The sequence below is a fragment of the Protopterus annectens genome, chromosome 11.part0, assembly GCF_019279795.1.
Source record: "Protopterus annectens isolate FY-2018-M chromosome 11.part0, PAN1.0, whole genome shotgun sequence".
Classification (NCBI taxonomy): domain Eukaryota; kingdom Metazoa; phylum Chordata; order Ceratodontiformes; family Protopteridae; genus Protopterus; species Protopterus annectens.
In genome coordinates, this window is record NC_056745.1 from 248,259,661 (window position 1) to 248,285,652 (window position 25,992).

Sequence of the window (25,992 nt, forward strand, 5' to 3'; positions counted from 1 at the left end):
TACATATCATTATAGTATATGCAACTAGATAGGTAGGGGTTTTACTCCTAACAATGGCAACACTGTGCATGTGTGTAAATATATCCCCCTTGAAGTAGTGTGTCTGTCTTGCCTATGTGTGTGCAATGCTAATACATTATAAGGCTTGTGCCTTCATGTTAACCCCCCATTGGCTTACTTTACAGGGCCTGCTGATGCCATACATCTTAGAAGCACAGTTACACACTCTCCAGGCACATAAGCTCAATGGCAAATGCAATAAGTATGTAGCACTATAGTATCTATCACTAGAGAGGTAGGGGTTATAATCTCAAAACTGGCAAATCTATGAGTGTATGTGTGTGTACAAACATATCCTCTTGCAATGGTGTGATGTGTGTAGGTGTGTGTAATGGTTATACAATTTTAAGGGCCTGTGCAAACCTGTTAACCCCCATTGGCAACCTTTACAGTGCCTGCAGGTATCATCTGCTGAACAGTAGTGGCAGACACTCCAAAAGCACATAAGCTCAATAGTGCATGTGATATGTATGTAATGTTATAGTATGTACAATTAGACAGGTAGGGGTTCTACTCTCAACAAGGGCAATGTGTGTGTGTGTGTGTGTGTGTGTGTGTGTGTGTGTGTGTGTGTGTGTGTGTGTGTGTGTGTGTGTGTGTGTGTGTAAACATATATCCCCTTGCAGCAGCATGACTGTGTTAGGGTTACTACCTGTCCCACTGTGCAAGTTGCAGTTTATATTTGGCTAGATGTGTCCTGTGAAAACTACTAAAACAATACGAGAGTGTAGGACAACATACATTTCCTACATTATTCTAATAGTTGCATAAAATAGTAATTTTACATAAGAAATACCTAAATGTTATGAGAAATAGCATAATCTAGGAAAGTGCTACAAAAGTAAGCTGTTATGTTGGAAAAAAGTGAAGTTCTGTCCATTGCACTTGCTGTGGGTATGGTTTGTCCTGCCAACTCTCATGTTACTACAAAAAGTGTCCCACATTGGGTATTTAATAAGGTGGCAACCCTAGTCTGTCTTTCCTATGTGTGTGCAATATGTATACATTTCGAGGCCCTGTGAGTAGCTGCTGGCCATAAATTACCCACATGTATCTAGGCATGATTGCTACCTGCCACCACCTACATTAGTAGGTACTGACCAAGTTTGTGGATGACTGTAAGTTGGGTGCTGTCTGTCATTGACTCCCTAAATCATATTAACATACTGCAAGAGGGTCTTACATCAACTACAGACTGGTGCTAAGGTCCTGGCCTCAAGCTAAATGCAAAATATTGTATCATCATACCATTCGGCAAAGACACAGCATCACTGTTTGCCACATGAAAGGCAAAGCCCTAAACACACAACCTGTGTTGAGACACTTGGGTACTCAGGTTGATAACAATTTCGCATTCAACCATCAGGTAGCAGCAGTGGTCAGAAAAGCCTTGCAGGTGGTTCATCCAATAGGTAAAGGGATTGCATCTGGAAAAAAGGTGGTCATTACCTCTCTATAGTATTTACTCCATAGACCAATATTTTACTACAATGTCCCATTTGGCATGTACCTACCCAGCCATCTGCACCAACTGGAAAGGCCAAGGAAATAACTCACAAAAGTAATCCATGGCCTTGAACACCTGTCCCATGCAAACAGGCTCAAATCACTATTGATAAAAACAGGCATAGCAACGAAGATGATAAGAAAGCACCACAGGAACAAAAGAGTTAAGCATATAAAACACCTTTAGTTCACAGTTGGTAACTGGTACCTTGGCTTTTCACCTTCAACAGTCACATTACAACAAACACAGCCACTTTTTAAATATAGCAAAACCCCAACACTTAATTAATCAATTAATTAGTTAAATACATAAATTTAAAGTGATAAAATACACCATTTATGAAATACATTTAAATATATTTAAATCTGCTACTATACATTCAAAAATTAATTTAAATACCTTTGGAATATTTTTAACCTAAATATTAACTTGTTACCTCACCACCTTATTTATCCAAACATTTCTACATAATCTGCAGGCTTACCTAATATACTATATTAACCTCCAAATTAAGACCCCCTTGGTGACAATGTCTTGTAGTTTAAAATAAACTTCCTTTCTAGCTCAAGTAATTTCCTAACTATATAACCACCCATTCAATATTGGCTGAGCAAGAACAGAAAAGAAAAAACAGGATAAATTCTCCTCATGCACATTAACAAAATGTTCTGCAACTGGACTTTTCATATTTTTATTTTGAATGTCTTTCAAATGTTCCATAATGGTAACCTTAATAGCCCTCTTGGTCTGTCCAACATACCAGTTAATATCCATAAAACCACAACTTATCACATAACCTACCGCACATGATTGACAGTTAAATCTGCCCTTAAACACAAATCTTTTATCACTGATAGTTACCCAAAATATTTCTAACATAAGCACAAACTTTACAATGTCCACACACAAACATACCAGAATTTTCCTGTGGAACACTGGAATGCCCCATGTTCAAATGTGCCTTCAAATTAGCATAACATCCATAGGAAAATCTAATAAACCTAGGGAATAATTTCCCCACATTCACATCCTCACATACAATATGCCACAAATCCAAAATAATTTTCCTCTTTCTCACAGAAAAATTGGAAAATTTAGATACAAAAAAAGGTCCTTTCCCTCAACCTCACTTGATATACTGTTCAAATTACTAACCTTAATACTACCACTTCTTCCCTTTAAAACCGAATCTAAGGCATGTTGTAAAACATCCTCACTGTAACCTCTTGCATGAAGTCTCTTTTTAGCCACTAATAAAAATTCCACCTTACAACCCTCCTCAGAGGTGTTATGGGCAATACGCTTACATTCTCTCATAGGCAAAGCATTTAACAAATGAGGAGGATGCATGCTAGCTGCATGCAAAAAAATATTTGCAGCAGTAGCCTTCCTTTGTGGTTTAAACTGAATATTCTTATTCAAATCCACATAAAATTCAACATCCAAAAATTCAATTTTACATTCTCCTCTTACCATGGAAAAACTAAGATTGTGCTCATTAGAATTTAAATCAGAAAAAAAAAATATTTCAAATTCCCGTGGATCACCCTTACACAAAAACATAAGATCATCAATGTATCTTCTAAACAATACAACATGTTCTTTATAAAACTTTGTACTGTAAATACATTTTTTCTCAAAGAAACCCATATACAAAATAACATAACTTGGGGCATAATCTGCCCCCATTGCCGATCCTTTGATTTGAAGAAAAATGTCACTATCAAACTTAAAATAATTATGTCTCAGGCAAAATTCCAGCAACCTAACCTTATGTGGGTAGTTTATGTGATAGGTTGTGGTTGTATGGACATTAAGTGGTATGTTGAACAGACCAAGATGGCCATTAAGGTTAGGATTATGGAACATTTGAAAGACATTCGAAATAAAAATATGAAAAGTCCTGTTGCAGCACATTTTGTTAATGTGCATGAGGGGAATTTATCCTGTTTTTTTCTTTTCTGTTCTTGTTCAGCCAGTATTGAACAGGGGGAGGGGGTGATATAGATAGGAAATTACTTCAACTAGAAAGCAAGTTTATTTTAAACTACAAGACATTGTCACCAAGGGGTCTTAATTTGGAGGTTAATGTCGTATATTAGGTAAGCCTGTAGATTATGTAAAAATGTTTGGGTAAATAAAGTGGTGAGGTAACAAGTCAATATTTAGGTTAAAAATATTCTAAAGTTATTTAAGTTAATTTTTGAATGTATAGTAGCATATTTAAATATATTTAAATGCATTTGATAAATGATGTATTTTGTCACTTTAAATTTATGTATTTAACTAATTAATTGATTAATTAATTGTTAGGGTTTTGCTGTATCTAAAAATGTGGCTGTGTTTACTGTAATATGACCGTTGAAGGTGAAAAGCTGAGGTATCAGATACCAACCGTGAAGTAAAAGTGTTTTATAGCCTTAACTCTTCTGTTTCTGTGGCATTTTCTTATCAGATCACTATTGCTTCACTCAGTATTGGACAGGTTGCTCAGCGGTGGCCTGTGTCATGCCTACAAGGCAATTGGACCCTGCCCTACTGCTGCTGCCCATATCTGGAAGTCTAACTCCTCACACATTACCTGCATGACAGACCTGCATCTGATATATGACTGCAACACAACCTGCTGGAGAGACAAATTTGTCTCCCAGATGCTGCCCTGTATCAGGAATACACTTCCCATACATGTCAAATAGAGTACCATGCGAACCCTCTTTGAGTGCAACCTTGATGAGTGGATTGGTAACCACAAATCTGTCCCAGGGGACCCACCTGTGTCCCTCATTGACAGGGCCAACAGGTGCTGACTGATGTTTCTTTCTGGGAATAAACTAATGGCTAGCCTTGTAAGGGCCCCAGGGCCATTACTCTAGTAAACTCCTATGATCTTATGAACCTATGATCCTACTGAACTCCCAAGTGACATGTATCAAGAGTAGCATGCTGTGTCTTGGGGTATGCATGCAAGATTAGACTGGCTGTCCCCATTGTCCCTGACAGACTGTTCTACACATACGCACCTAAGTGACCAGGCACATATACAGCCATACCTTAGCAAAGTCACATTTCTGCCTTAGCACCATGCCATGCTGAGCCATTGTATTGGCACCAGCTCTCCAGGGCATAGACACACAGACATCTGGAACAGAAACAGAAAAAGTTATGGGAGACAACAGGCAGTCAGCATTATTACTACCAGTGTAGCATCATGGAACAAACGTACATATACTTTGATGTATACTCATGATACATGCCAGCAGATAGCACCTTACAAGGCATAACACTACTGCACTACAAACTGTCATTAAATGTTCTATAGTCACCCTGTGCATCAGACACATATTTGCATATCCCTACATTGATGGTATGGATGACAAGGATGTGGCACAGGCATCATCACATGCACATGGTGTGGTATGCGGTTGCCAAAGGCCTAGGCTGTGCCACACAATTGACATCATGTCTGTGTGTCTGGAGGGGTGCTGGCCAGCTGGGCCATAGAGAGGAGCTGTGTGTGCTTTTGGTGACCTGCATGTGACAGTGATGTGTGAGTGTGTGCGCATACACAGTCAAGCCATGTGCTAGCCCTACATGAGTGTATGTTGGACAGCTGTGGATCATACATGGCAGTATGTACAGTTCACCATCTCTGGCCATGGACACAGGAATTGTCTCTGCCAGGAGTGGCACTGGCACCACCATGCCCAGGGTCAGATGTGGCACTACTTGCTGACAGTGACTGGTGTCTTCTGGGTCTGTGTCCCTCATGGGACCACCCAAGACCACATGTCCATGGCCTGCCACATCCTGGTGTGGACAGCACCCTTCCATCTGTAGTACCGGTGGTACTGCCACTATGGGAGCTTGACTGTGCATGGCCATATGGATTCTCAGCTGCTGTTGGTGCTGCCCTACGTTCACGTATCTGAATGCATGGTCAAGGACTGACAATGTCTCACCCCAATGTCTGTCCACTACATTGATGTAATGATGCATAGAATCACCAATGTTGTGAATGTAGTCATGGATGCCAGACAGTGATGCATCCATGATCCTGAGCATCCTTCTGGTGTTATTTTTAGAATGTGCCTCCATGACAGACCAAAACATGCTTTAAGTGACTCATGATGTGACACCTGTTACAGGTGGTGGATGGGCAACAGTCCTCCTTCGAGCACTCCTGTCAATCAGCCTCTGTGGGTCCTTGCCAGCTTTCTAGCTATGGCTAGTGTTTACATTCACTGATGCCATAGTTGCCACACTCTCCTGTTTAATGTCACCACCCACTGACTGTCCAATATCTGTGGCCATGGGGACTGGGTATGTGTGGGCATACTGACTGTTTGTGGGGGCATTGGGGGACAAAGTGGGATGGCAACCCATGGGACAGATTCAGCCAACAACAACCTCACCTGTGCCTCACAATGGCCACCATCATTATTAGAGTCCAATGAGACACTGACATCAGGTTGTGAAGGGGACATATTCCAACCCTCATGGTCACCTTTGAGGAGGAAGACAGCATGATTACATTAATACCTGCACTATTATGTCTGCTGATCCACACACACACACACACACACACACACACACACACACACACACACACACACACACACACACACACACACACACACACATACATGTGAGGTGCCACAACTGCATTATATATACCACACTTTATTATTGATCCCATGAACAACACACACACAGACCACAACAGACACACACATGACTGGCCCTTAACAACATGCAGTGCAGCTATGTCTGGTTAATGTGGTCAGTACTATACACCATAAGATAAGCAACACGTCAGTGTATGTGATGGAACTTCACCTAAAACACAGTGTAGCCATTTCCACCATATTATTGCCACCCTTTATAGCAGACTGCCTAGACCTTCACAAGAATACGTGCAAGTATGTTACAGCTCCTGCAAATATGCTACGGTGATTACCAATTCAATACACTGAAGTGAACCCCTCTACAACTGAATATACAAGTATTGTACTATGGCTAAGCTTAACAGTTGTGTCCATGGCAAACCGGCAGCCCTTAACATTCCTAGGGTATAGATGAGCCATAATAAAACAGTTTCATACTCACCAGCTACAGGATGTTGGACTCTGGCCACATCAGATGTACCTATGGAATTGTGAGGGAGAGGTATTGTCAACAAACACAAATGTGGCATTGGTACAGTATAATATGTGCATATATCAACATGTACAGTACAAACTGTGATATTGCCCACATTGCTGACATTCTGAGTATGTGTGCACATGTGTGCATTATAACCCCCCTCCCGAATGAGGACTGACCAGACATCTATGACAGGTATGCAGAAGATGCCACTATGACTGCTACAGTATTAAAGTGATAACCACAGGAGGTTAACCTGGACGCTCCTCTGCTGTGGAAGCTGTGCCACCCACCTCCATGACATATGAGGTGATGGATGTTTGCAAGCTGGTGGCTGAACCCAGATTTGCCAGGAACTCCTCTATGGCCAAGACTGGTTGTTGTGTGACAAGCTATCCACCGGTGGCAGCATAGCATCTGGCCATAGCTGTGGCCTTTTGCCATTCAGTATTTATCATGTCTGTGTTAGACCTGCTCATAACTTCTTTCCTGTAGCCCTACATGATTTATTGATGCCACAAGGTCTGCCCACAGTGCAGCGTACTGTTCCCGATTCTGCCAACTCCTCGACAGCAGGATATCATGATGCAGTCTGAGGCCATCAACTATAATTTCATTCTCAGCTGCAGAAAAAGGTGGGTTCCTCCATCTGTACATCAATCGTGAAAGACAAGAAGAGGACCACATACATTCCTCTCCGTTATGTACACTCTCTGCACATCCACATTTGCCAGCATTATCCTCCACTAACTCCCACATCATACTCCTCCATCTATCACCACAGTATAGTGGCAATACAGCATGCATTTCCCTTCTCATCTTGCTGTTTCCTACTACTTGCTGCATGTTCTCTAAAGTGTTTAACTGCATCTTATCTGTTGCACCTATTACTGTTTGTTTACAGCCTATCTACATTATATGTGGTAGTGTCAGCCTCCTAATTTTGTTTTACGCAAATGGATTGTAGGCCCACCTCTTAGGCCTCCCTGACCTTCCTTCCTCAGATTCTGACACATATGGCTGCACATTGTCCTACAATTTCCCCTGCCAGTCTGGTTGATATGGTCATCCTGACGCAGTGTAGCAACTGCCTCATGTATACAGACAACCATCTACAAACACCACCAAGGAACACAATTTATGAGAGACGCAATGACATTAGAAACCTACAGTCCATGCTCTCTCCACTCAAGCCCACATATCTGACACCTAACAGGTTGTCAACCCAATCAATGCACCTCACACACCACCCACTCCTACACAACACCCACCCACATATGTGGACGTCCTCAACATACACATCACAAAACAAAGGAGACCTCCGAAGCATCAACACATGCAAACTCCACAGCCCTCCACACCACATACCAGGAATAGCCACATACCTGTGTCCCACACCCACTACCTGGTCTGTGACATCAACACTACTTGTTGGCAGGTCAGATGTGTGTCCCAGACAATCACCAACCTGTGGAATGGACACCCTGTCAGAGTACCTCTTTACCCATTTTTAAGCAAAACATGGATAACTGTATTGTAAACAGGATATACACCCTTGGGATACCACCTGTGTCCCTGTTGGACTGGTGCATCAGGTGCTGACTTTCATAAACATGGGTTAAACTGTGAGCTAGGCTTATAAGAGCCTCAGGGCCAATAGCCCAGTAACCTCCTATGATCCTAGGTATACTGGTTATGGCCCTGTGTGCTGTGACGGACTGTGTAGTTATGTCTCAGCACTCATCACTGCCATCTACCGTGTTGTGTCCCCTATGGGCAACATCCCAGTACATGTCATACATCCACCATCCGACAAATAGGTGAGTGGTTCTACAAGTGTTTGGGGACAGTTCAGCAACATCTGTGTGACCCAATAACAGCACTGCAAACATGCTGTAGGGTATCCTCCCTGTAGGTATCCGACATCCACAGTAGACAGATGTTTGCTGAATGTGCACATGTGCCTGATATATGTGAACCCTCTGCCTGACAAATGTGGATGTCTGGCAACAGGTGAATATACGTAATGGTTGTTCCCAGACTGTGAGGAATCTGGCTGTCACACACCAGACTCCTCAGAAAACAGTTATGGTACAGTAATATCTGGTACTGTATTCATTCCCTTACATTGCATGCTTGATATGTACACTCTGTCACTGAGGCCGGGTTTGTGTCCTCCGACTACTACTACTGGCTATAACCGGCTATCCTGTTATAGGGGTCAACAAGTGACCATCATAGGGCTGGTTCCCATAACCTTCCATTAGCATATGAAAGCTGCCACAGCTGAATATTTCATCCAATCTCTCCCTGCTGGCATACAGTACAGGGGAACACAGCATGGGCTTCAATTACCACAAATGTAATCAGGAACAAAACCCTTATGGTAGCAGAGTGCCTGATTACAAACAAATCAAAATGCAGCAGTAGTTAAATAGGGATAAGCAATAAAATATTTGCTGTTGTTTTCATGCCACCACCTGGTTGCATACTGGACTCCAATCTAAGTTTATAACAATAAATAAATAAATAAATTCTGTAACTAAAGAAGAAAAACATATCTCTCATCAGATAGCATTAGGCAGTATTAACTTTTTTTCCAGGACAAGAATAAAGTTATTGGTATAATGATATTCATAACCAGGAGTGAAACACAAATATGCCTTCTAATACACTCCAATTCCCAAATCATTCTAACTTACTTCAGGAGAATCAGAGTTATTTCCTCTGATGATTTACTTTGTTTCATGGGCTTTGTGCAACTGTGTACTACAACTAATTTTGAAACCACCCCACCCTGCTGTTATTATACCCCAGGCATTATTCTGTTCCACCCTGCCTTATTAATCTCTAGATGTGATGCGGTTGTGGAGTACACAGTGACCTAGGCAGAGTACATCAGTCAAAGACTTCATGCATTTAAAATTACATGTATCATGTGAGCAAACACATCCAATCAAGTTACATAGAAACATGATCTTATCCATAACAACCAGTTAACTCTAATCCCACTTAAAAAAATTTAGTCCAAATGGACAAAAAAAGTGTATACATTGTTCTAGTACTTACTAAGTTAAAAATAATAATAATTATTATACCAAAAAAAAAATAAAAAATATATATACATATATATATATGTATATATATATATATATATATATATATATATATATATATATATATATATATATATTACGAACGTAAAAAATATAACATTGTAGACAATTTAAAACACTTAAGCTACATATTTATCTCTTCACCTTAACAAGCTCCAAAGCTTCAATAGGCATTTCATAGAACAAGTATCACTGATTCCAGGATACTTGTACGCGTTGAGATGAATTTGCCTGTATAGCTCAAGCTCCTCTAATTTCAAAGAAGACGGCCCTCCTCTTTCATCATGCATAATGTGGTCTATAACCCTAAATATAAATGAATGATCCTTTTCTAACATAATGTGCTTGGCCAGTGCATTATCTAATTTACTTTTCCTAATAGCGTATTGGTGTTCATATACTCATTCCTGGAACTTTCGTTCCATCTTACCAATGTAGTATACTGAACAGCACTGGCAACTTGCCAAGTACACTACAACTTTAGAGTTACAGTTATACCTGCTTTTTGACTTGTAAACAGTGGCATTAATATCAAAAGTACTGCCCACATCCATAAAGCTACAGAACTAGAGGCCTCACGTTTGTACATCCCCAAGTGACTATACAACTTAGGGTATTTGGATTTGGTTTTTCAAATTACATCCGCATTTAAAAATAATAAAGCTGGATCTAAGTAAGTCCCAATTCTTATACAGAATAGAGGACAACAAAAAACTATTCATACTGAATGTTGTAATTAAACTCAACATAAAATTGGTGTGGTTTGTGGCAGCTACATCTAAAGTAAGAGCATTTCCCTGGTCATGCTTGGAACTAGTAGGATGATCAAAAACACTCAATAAAGGCACAAAAACCCATTGTGTCTCTTAGTTTTAACTTCTTTGATCAGAGAATCGATCAGCTTTTTAGGGTAATCACGAGTCAAGAACATGCTTTTCAATAATGCACATTCCCATGTCAAACTCACTATCCAAAGAAACAATTCTAGCTGCCCTCACCAACTGTTCTTTAACCACCAAATGCTTCTGGTGGTTAGGATGGAAGCTAGTAAAGTGGAGGAAGGAATTGGAGTAAGTGCTTTTCCTATACACTTTAGCTACATAACAATTCCTCACTCTATCTTTTCTAAGATTAATATATAGGTAGCTGATGTCATCCCTATTAAACCAAAGATGTTTATGTATCGATCCACATGAAAAGCGCTTAATTAAATCAGTTTTATGTACTTGGTCAGCTGTCTCTGGGCATTGTTTTGTGTTTTTAACATAATTACTTTTTCTGTTTGGAGTTTTACCTGTGTGACATTCACAGACTAAGAGAAGCTCACTGACAGTGCATCATGTGATATGCCAGCTGTATCCACCAGTACTAAATGTCACTATTATCTAAAACACAATCCAATAGTATTTGTATAGGAGCCAAACATTGTTTGGAGGGACTGAGAGGGCCAGAGTTGTGATCCATGTCACAGCAGACAGAGCCGAAAGGGAAGCCTGTAGGTGCTGGACAGCTGACTGACAGCAACATGTCATTGCAAGATATGTACTACAGACCTACTATTGTAATCCTTATTTACCATAACTGCATCCTCCCATCTGTGTCCCATTACATGGGGACTTCTATTGCATACATGGTATAGTGCTGTTCTCCTTTATGTGCAGAAATTCTGTAGAATAATGCTTATGTTCTCACAGTCTGTCTATGTAAAGTAAGTCACAGACCTGTTTATCATAGGCAACAGCTTGCCTTTTGTAGGTAATGCTCATGAACAGGTGATTTCCTGTGCACCAGTCTGTGGCTCACACTTGCTGAATGCATCCAGAACAGCTTGGTTGCATTTTCATTAGCCAATAGCACAGTACCACAGTGCTATATTTAAGGCCTTCATGTAGACCATGGCCCTTTTCCTGGCCTGTGGGATGTACATTATCTAGGTGTGGTGACTACAGCATCACAGAGGGTAGGTAAAATACTGTCCACTGTCTGGATTTATGCAGTATGTCCAGAGTTTGGCATGCTATGTTTGGCCATTGTGAACAGACTTTCTGATTATGTGGCAGTTTACTGATTAACAATGTGGGTTGAGGTCAGCAAGGAGACAGACAGATCTGAGTGTCATACATCATTTGCATTAGAATATGCATGCTGCTGCAGTAGCTGCTGGTCTATCAGCTGTGTATGTTTTAGGGGAAGACTGTCACAAATCCCTATCACTTGACCCCCAACCCATTTATGTATGGGTGTTGTATGGATCCCCTGTTCTAGGTGGTTGGGAGGCATGGTAGGTCTATAGCAGGTAGCTGAACATACTGTCGCATATGTTGCAGGCTGCAGCTGCTGCATTTTGCCCAGGAGTCTGCTAGGTATTGTGAATACATTGGAGGACAGCAAGCTGTATATGTTAGTGAAGGAGCAGTGTTAGCTCTGTTGTCACAGAATAGCCAGGGTGAGGGTAGCCATAACAGTCCAGGTGAGGCATTTTCCTCAGGTACATATGTTATGTAATAGTGCCATCCAGAGAGTGTTAGGCAACATTTTTGATGCCTATATATACTTGTGAAATTTGTCCCAACCTACAGGCCTTTGATATTCTAATATGGGTGGCACTGACTGCAGTAGCAGCAACCAGTTCTGCTTAAAATTGCAGGGCTCAGTCATTTATTTGTTGTATTGATAAGCATGTATTTGATGTGCAACAGATTGGAATGGAAGCCAGGATTGTGGGTGGCAAAATGTAAAGCATGCTAGGAATGTTACAGATTGAGCTACTGAGTCAATACTATAGCAGGTGTATTTGTAAGACATATGTGCATGAATACAGTCTGTTGCACACGATTGGCATGAACACGTGTGTTCAGATGGGTATGATGTGTGACACTGAACTTTCTAATTTCAGTGTTTACTGACTTGCCAGTACTTCAGCACACAGAATAGGTTGTGTGATAACCATGTCAAAACTGGGTGGCACAACTGTGGACATTCTGCAATAGTATGTGCAGTTGTCAGTTCTACCTGATATCCCAGACCTCACGTATATCCAGAAACATTTATTTGTCTCTGTACTGTTTTGGTGTCTGCATCACAGTCCAAGTACATTGCCATTTTTCCCATTATATTTGCAAGCAGTGTGTCACTGGCACTCAGGATATGTTTATGGAAACACCTACTATACTTCAGAGTTGAGTAGCCTAGTGGGCTAATACACTATGCTGTAGATGACAGTGTCCTTTGTTTGAGAGTAAGCAGGGGTGAATTGTTTGCTGTTGTGCATCACTGATAGGATATGTTTATGGAAACACCTGCTATCCTGCAGAGTTGAGTGGCCTTGTGGACTAATCCACTGTGCTGTAGCTGACAGGGTCTTGGGTTCGAGACTTAGGAGAGGTGATTATTTTGCTGATGTGCATGGCAATGCAAGAAAGAAGGTGATTAAGCAGTTTTAAGCAGATTTGTGCTGGTTTGTGTGATGCTCTTTGACACAGCACACTGCTTAGCTTCACTTAAACCTGAGCTATTTCTGAAAAAAAAAAAAAAAAAAGGATGAGAGGAAAGTGGTGAAATGAGGGCAAGCAGGGGGAAAAACAATCTGAAAGGCAGCTAGGGATGTGCAGAACAGGTGTAGGAAAGGACCATAGCTCTTCATTTTTTGTACAGCAACAGCTGTGCGGGTTGTAGAGAATTTGAAATTTGGAGCCTCACTTCCCAGAGAGAGGGGTTTGAGCAACATAACTGTGTTGATTAATTGCTGTGATGATTGATTGTGGGCAGTGTTCTTGGGGCAAAATGGAGAGCTATGTATGGGGAGATATTTTTTGTGGGATAGATGCCCTTTTTTTTAAGGAGAGAGTGGAATGTTGGGGAAGGGATAAAGGTGCATGTGAAGAGGTAAGTTGGGTAGGAGAGGTAGCATTTGCAAACAGACAAGACAGACAAGACAGCATATGACACAAGATGGGGGTAAACACCTTGGACAGGGAGGGTGTTGTAGAATTGAAGAGCCGTGTGCCCCAGACTGCAGCAGTGAGACTGAGCACCCTACCCAAGCGCAGTCACAATTGCTCCTTCATGGTCCCAAAGGTGGCTGCACTGGGGGCTGGGTTCCATGGCCAGCCTGCCTCTCCAGGTTGACCAGTCTGCCCTCAATCTGGCACAGGTGATCGTCTAACCCATGGTGCATGATCTTGTGCACCATCCCTGGTAGCTGTCGCTGGGTGACAACTCCCCTGAGGTGGTTCCACCTGTAGGTGGTGCAGGATTAGCAGAGAGGGCAGCACCAGGTTGGGTCCCAGACGTGCTGGTACCCCGTACCATAGCCGGCTGAGGTAGGGTAGGCAGATTGGCAGGAACCGACCTACCTAGTTGAGCTATGGTGTTGAGGTTTTTCACAGTGTATTAGTTATTAATGAACAGAACATTTCAACTTTAGTTAAAACAGCATGCCAGGATGTTGCAAATAATTCAGTGAGATGACATTGCATAGCATATTGAACACAACAATAAGTGGGATAACAGTCAGTATTGTAACAGCATGCCAGTAACAGTTATGGCATAATGCCAATATCATAGGTAATTCAACAAGGTATGTTAGTATGCAACCATTGTAATATATAACAATAATAAAACACAAGGCCCAACATAACATTTTGAGAACAACATATGTTAATAGTAAGCCATACCTGATATATAACAGTCATAAGTTATGATGCAGATAAGGGGTGGGGAGAGAGAAAGACATTCCATTACTACCAGTGTAGGCTATATTGTTTGCAACAGTACTCTGATATACTTGACAGATCTGCCCTTACTTTATGTATAAAAGTGTCATATAGCTTCTGTAGTACCTACATACCTCTCAAGCTATCTGCATGAGAAAGTATGGGCAAATCTGCAACACCTACAGGTACACAACTACAGGTGACTATTACATGTCACAGGAACATATATGAGTACCAAAGTGGACTGATGTAGTGTGACTATACAATTGACATAAATCAAGTGTATGTAAAATCTGTGTCCAAGGGATTTGGCAACAGTGATCACAGTCTGTGACAGCGTGACACTTGAGAGACATGTCTTGTGCATAGTATAGAGATGTTATACTTATCCTGCCATCCTTAGCAGGCATGAGGTTGCACTATCAGCAGACATTCACCAACCCACCAGGCAAACACCTGTACCAAGATTAAACAGTTTTATTTATTTTATTAACCTGTATTAGTATTGTGCTTGTTGAATTTTTATATACTGACATCTTATCACCTTGCTGATCAATGCTGTTAACACTCTGGTACAGCAGGACATGCAAATTAGCAACCCAATCAGATAGCTACTACAACCATTTATTTACCTCCCTGTGTGAGGAACATCTGTTAGCAATACATAACTGTTTCTGTAAATATTTAGTAGTACTTATTCCTGGATTCAAACCCTGGTATGTGTGTGACAAAATGTACATCATACCTAGTGTTTATCAAACTGAGCTTTTGAGCCACTGCTGAATATTGATTGACTGATATGTGCCTAGAGCTCACCTGGTAACAAACTGTGACCTGGTAATAGAGGTAGAGTGTTATAGTAGACTGCAGTGAAACTTGATTACACATGTGTGAGATTCATGCATGACAGAGGTAGGTGAACTGTGCATTAATACATGGAATGCAGGTGTAGACAATTAACCCCTAGTGGGTGGGAATATATGTGATGAGTACAGACCATACTGGAGTGCTGTGTTGCCTGCCTAACCCATATAGAGTTGCAAGTGGTATATTTGCAGTCTATATCTATTACAGTTACATACTTGCCTGCAGCAGTGTAACTAAGATCATGAATGAATATAGCTGAAATGCAATGGTTAACACAAGACAGTCCTGAGATACACACTATATACCTTGCCCGTTCCTATTCTAAGTTCAGATGTTAGTGTATAACGAATACCATAATGCATTATATCTTGTAGTATAGCTCCACATCTACAGTTTAGCAAAACACTTCTTTATTAGCTAACCTTCAGTCCGTTTGTGGTATTATTCCGATTTTTACTTTACAGCAGTTGTACTACTCTATTTCATGACCAACAGCCCAAAATACACACATATTGCACAACACAGGTTTATTGGGGTGACATCATGCAGTGATTGATATACATGTAACAGTCTTTATTGATGAGCATGTCCTATAATGCAGCTGTAATTTCACAATTAATGCAATAGAAACTTTATTTTCTTAACATTATGAATGCAGTTGAGCTTTATTTCCTTGAAATTATGAATCCAGTTGAACTTTACTTCCTTAATATTATTCATGCAGTTGAACTTTATTTCTGTAACATTATTAATGCAGTAGAAACTTATTTTCTGTAACATTATCAGGTATCATGCTTTCATCTTTATTGAGCTGTACTTGGCATTACTCAGTTATATCATTCCAGGTCTATGACCTAATTCATTGCAATACACTCAAAACATACTGTCAGTTACTAATATACTCCTTCTTGTTTATATGACTATAGATTGCAAAACACAGCTGTACTCAGCACACTCTCAGCGCAACCTGGCCAGGCACTCTGCATGGGCCTCCAGGTTGTGAGCTCTCTCTTCTGCAGCTATAGGGAGAGAAAGACACCATCATGCATACCTGTCTATCATAATTTCAGATTAGTTATTGGTAAAACAATGCTAATGATACTTACAAACTTGTGGGGCATTGTCATCCAGGTATCTTGGATCCAAGTGGCCAAGAGATCCCCCTTCCTACAATTCAGATCATCAAAATGATGATGCACCTGCTCACCTGTGCAGGGGATACCAGTTGCACCGATGAGGTTGCATGGCAGCTGGTCCCAGGCCTCCGCTCTATATTCTGTCCCTGTTACTGGCCCTGTAGCAGCTGGATGTCATGGTCTTTTACCAGGAGTCCAACCATGACCCTGGACTCCAGAATGCCTCACTGCTATGCCCAGAAGTGCACATCCTACCCAACTCCTGCCATAATCTCTGCCAAGATCAAACTCCAACAGATTATGGCTGAATTCTTGTGTGCTGCACTTGAATAAGGCTGCTTTCCTGCCCTTTACCACCATTGGGTCATTTTTAAAAATGTAGCACTTTGCTTAGCACTGTGCAAACCCACTGAGCTCAGCTGAGCAGTGCTTAACCTGACAATGCTTAGCAATGCTTAGCAGTACGCAAAGCAGGTTAGATGGGCTAAGTACTGCTCAAATGGAGAGTGCTTAGCAGTGCTTTGCACTGTTTAGCAATATGCAAACTGGCTAAGTACTGTTAAAACATTCCTTGTTTAAGCAGTGCTTGGCTATACTTAGCTATGCTTAGCTGGGCACAGTACTGCAGGATTTCATTATATATTTCATAAGTGTGTAATTGCAAAATAAATGCTTCATAAAAGGTCTGTGCATAAATACAGTATTCCATTAGGATTTAAAATACATCTCTTACATGTATTTGCAACATACATGCTTAGTAACCTATATGTGTATTCATACAAAATTCAATCAGGGTTTACTAGTAGATCTCATAAATGTGTATTTGCACAATAATATTAATATCCTGTCTTTGTAATCACTCAATTATTTCACCGGGATCTAAAATTACTCTCAGAATGTGTATTTACAAAATAACCAGTCTGTGTATTCAAACTCTGCTTCTACTGCACATGAGCCTATCACTCTAACCATTCAGCTATGCAGCTGTGTGAATTGCTGTTGTACATATATATATATATATATATATATATATATATATGTATATATGTAAATATCCATTAGTTTAAGCTCCTCTGAGCACCTCAGTGTGCCATGCAAACCTGCTCAGCTATGCTTAAACTTGACCTTTCCATTTATAATTGAATCCATCCGGTTTCTATTTTTAGATGTCTGGCATACATCCCATTGCTAAGTGCTGCATCAAGCAAACACACAAAAAAAATTAAAAACAATTTTAATTTTATTTTCAGTGCCATACACTGACTATTCAACACTTTGACAGTGCAAGGGGTGTGTTACTCTTCTGTGGACACTGTAACACCCCCCCTACACTGATTCTGTAACTGTATTACACAGCTCTCCTTCAGTAGCGCTCCTTCATTGATATGTAAGGCGCACTGCTGAGAGGGAGCCGCAGACACAGCCACTGTACGTTCCATATAGGACTTACACTATTCCTACACAGATTTTATTAATTTCCCAAGAATGCTTTCCAAAAAGCCATCCATCCATTAAGATGTGTTTTCTATATGAAAAGATGCATCTGTATAGCAAATTTTTTGAATTATAGTATTCAAGTTTCTTTTCAGAAAGAATGCTATTTATTTAATTTTAAAGCTTGTGGTTGGCTCATTATTTAACTGACATAAAAGCACTTCTTTGATGTGATTAGTTATGGACATCTGGCTTTGAGTGAAGCCGACTGCTCAGTTATAAATCAGTATCATTTATTGTATTTTATCTGCTTTATTTTTAATAATAGTACAGCAACTGGTAATCGGTTCTATAGTAGTTCTTTTCTATAGTAGGCTAAGGCTAGCTAGTGGCATTAATTACCATTTACTATCCTGTGTGTGTGTGTGGGTGTGTGTGTGTGTGTGTGTGTGTGTGTGTGTGTGTGTGTGTGTGTGTGTGTGTGTGTGTGTGTGTGCGTGTTTGTGTGTAAGCAATAGCTATTCATAATGCAAGTCTACAGTTGTTAATGTGAAGGTTAATCAGGAGTGGGTCATAGCCCAATGCAGCTGTGTGCATTTGCTATACCTTCTTAGGGTCAATCTACACTTATTAATTTATATTATATTATATTATATTACATTATTCTAATGTTTTATTCATACTTGCTTGCATTTTATTTTGCTTGTTTGTTGTTTTTCTCCATAGTAATGGAGGACAGTAGCACTGCACAGGGAACTGTGGCTGCCTGTCTCTGACTTAGCTAATGGAAGCTGTAACTATCATATTCTGGTGGTAGCCTATCCCTTCACATTACCAACACTCTGGGTAATGAGAAATTAGTAGATTATTGCCATACACAGTGCCCCAGGGTAGCAATTTGGTGGAAGCTTAAAGCTAAGTGGTTTGGAATAAATGGCTCACAAATCACATGCCATTAAAATACATAATCAAATTATGTGGTACTCTTCCCATATTAGTAAACATATTTTTCAAGTAGCTCTGTGTCCTATAAGCAATCACTAGACATAATGATTTTGTTCCCAGCTTAGTTACTGGTGATAGCAGGTCAGTTAATGACCCCAGAGTTAGAATACCAGTGGGTGGGATGTGATAGCCCATGGAACTGAGCTCTGTCATTCTGTGAGGGATATGGGGACCATCAGTATTATTAATCTTCCTGAAGGCATTATGGTGGAGCAGAAATTCTGTTTGGTGTCTTTTACACTGACCTGATGATACCTTTACTCTGTGTCCATGCAGGACAATGTACACTTTAATTACAGCAGTTAGGCACATTGTATGCCATAGCTGGCTAGGAATCTATGTGATACATACCAAAATTCTCAGTTTTGTCATCTAACTTTACCCAGCATTTCATAATAACTGCCATTATGATGCCACTATAGGCATGTGTTACCAAGTAACAAGAACTGCAGGCATAGGACCATGGTAAAAGTTTTCTGCAGAATGCGTGTTCTTCTAGTGTGACAGACCAAGAGAAGAATAAAACACTAATGCAAAAATCCCTTTTAGTTCTTCAAGTTTCATTATTGGTATGCAGGCATAAGGAGTAACTATATAGGAGAGTGAAGATATCAACGGGATCTTGAGTGCTGACTGACATACATAATAAGACTATGCACATACATCATTTGGTCTTGAATAAAGCAATGCTACTGGAACAAAGCTAATGTTCTGCACTGTCAGCACTTCTTCCTCTTAATCTTTTTAGCTGAAGCATCCACACTGACATAAACTAGTGAAGTCAAATTCAGCAATGATTGAACATTGGGTTCATTATAGTAGACAGATCCTGATCAGCTGGCAGGATCAATTGCAAATGAGGAATTTTATATGTAGTAAGTACATAGTAATGCCAAAACCTTCATATACACTGAAAGTGTTGGCACTGGAGATGAGTTTGTATATGTGAGCATTCACGTGTTATGGTTAGACTAAGGAATAGGGAAGGGGAGAAAGTGATATGTTTGAAATGTGTTTGTGGCTGTCTTGTGTAGTAATACTGTCAGAAAAAGGAATTTAGAAACATAATGTCTAGGGTTGGATGTTAGTAGTAGGAGGTGGGTAATGGTTAAGGTTTGTGCATATGAGTAGGGTAAATCCCCCTGCCTACCCTTACTCATGTGTGCTAACCATAACACTTACAAGTTCCTTACAACTAATTTAAGCAATATGTTATTGTCAGAATGCAATGGGTGGGGGTATATTGGTGTTTAAAATGGCAGAATAGCTTAGTTATCTAGTTAATTTCCATTAGCAGGATGTTGTAGAGTTTCAGAGATATACTATATTTAACCCTTTATCTCTTTTCCATCCCCATATCAAACCATCTTGCAGCTGTCTTGATTTTACAGTCAACAGATATACTTGGGGGGGGGTGCTGCTTTTCTCAAGTAGCCCACTCCCTGGGTCTGAATTTTGTACAGCTGGTGTCTATACTTTCATTTTCTCAGCTGCTGTCCTTATTTTTGTTGTCAGTTATACCATGCATCCCTGATATTAGCATTATTACCTCTTCATTTACCAGATATGTAGTACATATTTGTACTTTAAACAATTTTCTTCATCCAGTATACTGTTTGGTTATCCACAAGGCAATATGTTGTGCTTATTGACCAATAGGCATAGGTTGATAATCTTTATAACTGACATTTTACACCATTCAATAGAGCTAGAGTTTACAAATCTGTGTGCATCCATTTCATGTCATGCACTTTCAGCAAGTCCAATAAAATCGTCTATGCTCTTTGGCTAAACTAGAACTACAATGTTTCTTGGTCCAGTTTTCACAACCATGAGGCATGATTTCAGGAGTACTTTATATTAGTGTTTGACAAGAAGAGCCTTGGCACCTGCAGATATGTAAGCCTAACTAAAATTCTAAAAATTGCAGCTGATAAAGGCACTATATAATCATACATAGAGCACACTCTCATGTTAAAATCATAACTGTAATAGTTATTGAATATTTTTTTAAATACCTTTATTGAATTATCACTTGTGACTTAGGCAAATTTGCATTTATATAAAAGTAATCAAACTGTATTAACAAATTAACTTTTACAAACATTATATTTCACATATATTGCTATATATCTTATAACCTAAGCAACATTATATAAATTATTCAATTCCTGCTGAATATTGAGGCATATAATGAGTTAGAAATTGAAGTGAGATAGTGCATGAAGCTTCTTGGGGCATATTATATCCCCTTCATTATTAGGGCTATGTTTACTAGTACAAGTTTTCTTTGCAGACCGCAGCAATATCTTAACAGGTGAAAAAAAAACACCTTTCCATTTGGAATTCAACAAGTGGGCATGTTAAATTGACCTTTAAGACTAAAAGTTATTTAATGGATTATCAGTTACAGGACTATATGAAAGAATCGTAAAGCAAATGATTGGGTTTTCATGCTATAAATCTTTACCAAAGCTTTTGCTTGAAGCTAAAGTTAGAAATGTATATTTAAGTACACGTGGCTCTTCAGTTTCTCTCAGGTAGCATTTTTTACAGTCCTGTCGCAAAGGTTACTAAAATTGAAACTTAAATGAATTTCTCTCAGTTCTACTAGATTGTCAATAATGGTTATTTCTCTAAAACTGCTTCCTATAAAGCACTAAGTATACGTGCAACATTTATGAGTTAGGCTGTTTTCATTTGAGTCAGAAATAACACTCCTGACACAGACAGAAAGGCAGACGATCAGGCACACACACACAGACACGCACATAGACACACACACACACACACACACACACACACACACACACACACACACACACACACACACATGTGCACACATGAACACATGCACAGACATGCACAAACACACGTGTTTGTGTGTGCACCCATTCACACACACACACATATGTGCAGACACATACACACACATATTCAGTCATAGGGATGATTCCATTACAGGGAGGCACACATTCCCACATGCACACATAGACAGCTTCTGTGATGTTCTTCTCTGATTATGAGAATATAAATTGCTCACTCCTAGAATTTCATAGTAACAGTCAGTCAGCTGAAGCCAATTATATTGTCACTCAGGTACTTGCAGCTATGCTATCCAAGCTTGAATGGCAAGCTGTAGGTGGAGTGCTATGTTCTATTATTTCTGTCCTACTTTTTATTGTCAAAGCAGACAACGCCAGGAATTCATTAAAGTTCCTAACACAAGCCATAGTGCTAGAAATGTAATTCCAGTGCGGCATGACATGCCCATTTGCGATTCAAGAAAAGTACGACCTCATTATCAGCTAATTTGCATATCACAGAATGGCAGATGCAGTAACTGGGCTGATCTGCATGTCACGGTAGTAACCTGCTGCTTGTGTAGACAGTAGAATCCACCATCCAGTCTCACACATACACACACACACACACAAACACACACACACACACACACACACACACACGTACATAAATGCAAACACATAAGCACATACCACGTTCCCTGTACCTACCTCTACAATCTTGTGGTTCCCAAGCCCCGTAATACTTTAATACCATTACAGCACATATGTATTAGACCCTGGTCTAAATGAACCCATGGTGAGCAGCGCAGACTGCCCCAACAGAATCTGCCAGTAGCAGGGGAAGCCGCTAGTCCAGGTACATATCCAGGACCTAGGGTTAAATGTTTTGAATGCAACCAGTGGAGCCATGTGGTAAACAGATGTCCATGGAGGCAAGGTGGGGAACAAAAAGTGAGATAGCCAGTAAGTAGGAAAGACAAAATGGCAATAGTAGGTTGTCTTGAGACAAAAGGGGTACCAAACTACCATCCTACAGATGTCTTGATAGGGAAGGATTTGTATGAGGCAGTTGTTGTTGTTTGTCTTTTCGGCTTTTCCTGGTTAGGGGTCTCCACAGCGGAACTCTGGTCCGTTAATGATTGGCAGTCGATTTTTATGGTGCCGAGTTGCCAGCCCGATGCCCAACCTTCAGCGAAGGCATGCCCATTTATGCATGTCTTTCGGAGGCCACTCGACCGCGGGGAGGACATGCAGACTCCACACAGAAGGCACTCCCTGTACACTAGCTGAGAATCGAACGGGAGAACCTCTTCCTGTGAGGCAACAATGCAACCGTTGTACCACCATGGCTATACTATGTGTTAATGCAGTTACATGTGGTCAGGCTTCGAGACAAGCATGTGGGTCTGGTTGCCTGGGGGAGACCCAGACAGACTGCATACCTGCAGTCAAGACTGGTGATATGGTTATTTCAGGAAGGAAGCTATGCTGTAGCAGTGAGACTGAAGAGGAGCCACAGCTGCTTGTGGGTACTGATGTTCCCTTGGACAGAGTGACTGCAAAGGTAGAGGTGAGTAGTAGTACCCAGGCTGACAGTGAGGCACCACTGTAAGAGATTGCCAGACTTCCTGTGGAAGGGGAGCTGGGAAGGGTTACAAAGAGAGAGTTGAGACAGGCTCAGCTCTCAGACCCTACTTTGCAAGGCCTGAGGCAGGTAGCTAGTAAGGCACCTGATTCTCAATGGAAGGGGGATTTTGTATACTGGGGCAAAGGGTTACTGTATAGATAGTGGACCTCTGAGGGAGGGCTAGAAGGTGAGAGAGTACAGCAGTTGGTAGTGCCTAGAGCCCACCATCTGGCACTTCTAGCCATATCCCATGATATTCCCTTTGCAGATCATATGGGCATAAAACGTACAAAGAGATGTATTATGCAGAACGTCTATTGGCCTGGAATTTCCAGAGATATAACAGACTACTGCAGGACTTGTGAGCATTGCCAAAATGTAGGCAGGGCAGAAGACAAGGTGAAAGTTCCTTTGATGCCTTTCCCTGTGATTGAGGAGCCATTTCAGAGGGTAGCTATGGATATGGTGGGGCCTCTGAGTACCCCAAGTTACACAGGGAAAATGTATATCCTAGTGGTAGTGGATTATGCTAACGATACCCTGAGGCAGTGTCACTGTCCTCCATTGAGGCAGAAAAGTTGGCAAATGCTTTGTTAGAGATTTTCAGCAGGGTAGGTTTCCCAAAAGAAATACTGATTGACAGAGGTGCTAATTTCATGTCAGACCTGCTGGCTTGTCTGTGGAAGTACTGTTGGGTGAAGCATCTGAAGTACACCCCCTACCATCCCCAGACTAATGGTCTAGTTTTGAGAGGTTAAACTTCACAATCAAGTCCATGCTACGGGCATTTGCAGACCAGTTTAAGGGTGAGTGGGACAAATATTTTCCCCAATTGTTGTTTGCTTACAGAGAGGTTCCCCAGGAATCCACAGGTTTTTCCCCCTTTGCATTGCTGTATGGGCATAAGGTGACGATGCAGCTAAATTTAATTCGAGATAATTGGGAAGGTATGTGTGAACTTCCCAAGGAGTCTGTTGTGGCATATGTATTAAACCTCAGAACAAGGCCCAGGGAACTCATGGGCTTGACCCAGGAGAACCTGGCAGAAGCTCAACAGAAAAAGGTGTGGTATGATAGGAATGCTCAAGATAGAGAGTATGCTGTGGGGCAGCAGATAATGGTTCTAATTCCTGTCAGACACAACAAGCTGCAAGCAGCTTGGGAGGAACCCTACAAGGTTGTAGGAAAGGTAAGTGATGTTAACTACATGGTGGAACTACTTGGCAGGAGGCAGGGGCATAAATTGTACCATGTTAACATGATGAAACCTTACCATGATAGGGAGGCCCTTGTGCTGAGCATTTGCAGTGGATTGCAGGAGGAGTCTGAGGGAGATCTGGTGATTGATCTTCTCAGTGAGCCTCCGACTGACACCTCAGTAGAAGGGGTAGCAATGTCCCAGCAGCTATCTCCTACCCAAGTTCTAGAAATCCGAGCAGTGTTACAGGTGTTTGGAGACATATCCACTGGGAAACCAGGGTGCACCCACCTGGTGCAGCACCAGGTGGATACAGGACCCCAAAGACCTATTAGGCAGTTCCCTCATAGGGTGCCTGAGAGAGTCAAACAGACTCTAAGAGAGGAGATGCAGGAGATGTTAGAAATAGGGGAGATTCAGGAGTCCAATAGTCCCTGGGCCTCCTGAGTGGTGCTGGTGAAAAAGAAGGATGGCAGCACCAGGTTCTGTGTGGCCTACAGGAAATTAAATAGTCACGCAGAGTCAGGTGCTTAATCTATGCCTAGGACAGATGAGGTCCTAGAGCAGTTGGGTGGGGCTAAGTATCTTACAACCATTGATCTTGCCAAGGGTTACTGGTAGGTGCCCTTGACTCCTAGTGCTAAAGAGAAGTCAGCCTTTGTGATTTCCTTTGGCTTGTATGAGTTTACAAAGATGTCCTTTGGGATGAAAAATGCCCCAGTGACTTTCCAGAGGCTTTTAGATCATATCCTAGCAGGAGCAGGAGGGTTTGCCCTTGCTTACCTAGATGATATTGCCATCTACAGCCATTCCTAGCAAGAGCACCTTCAGCATGTCAGGGAGGTGCTGGGCAGACTATAGAGGCAGGGTTGACCATTAAGCCCAGCAAATGTCAGGTGGGTATGGAAGAGGTCTCCTGTCTGGGTCTTAGAGTGGGGAGTGGTAAGATCAGACCAGAACCTGCCAAAGTAGAAGCCATTCAGGCATGGCCTGCACCTGTTACCAAAAATAAGGTGAGGGCATTCTTAGGGACAGCAGTGTACTACAGAAAGTTTTTCCCCAATTATAGTGCCATAGATGCTCCCCTCACAGACCTGACAAGGAAGAACAGGCTAGATAAGGTAGTATGGACGCAGCATGTGAGCACGCATTCCATGAGCTTAAGGAAACTTTGGGAGGACTTCCTGTGTTAGCCAGTCTACATTACAGAAAATAACTTGCTGTGCAGGTGGATGCTTTGAATCATGGGTTTGGGGCTGTACTAAGCCTGATTTTTTCAGAGAGAGAGAAGAGCACTTGGGGGTTTATCTCAGTCATAGGCTCCAACTCAGGGAGGAATGCTATGTTACTGTAGAAAAGGAATATCTAGCCATAGTGT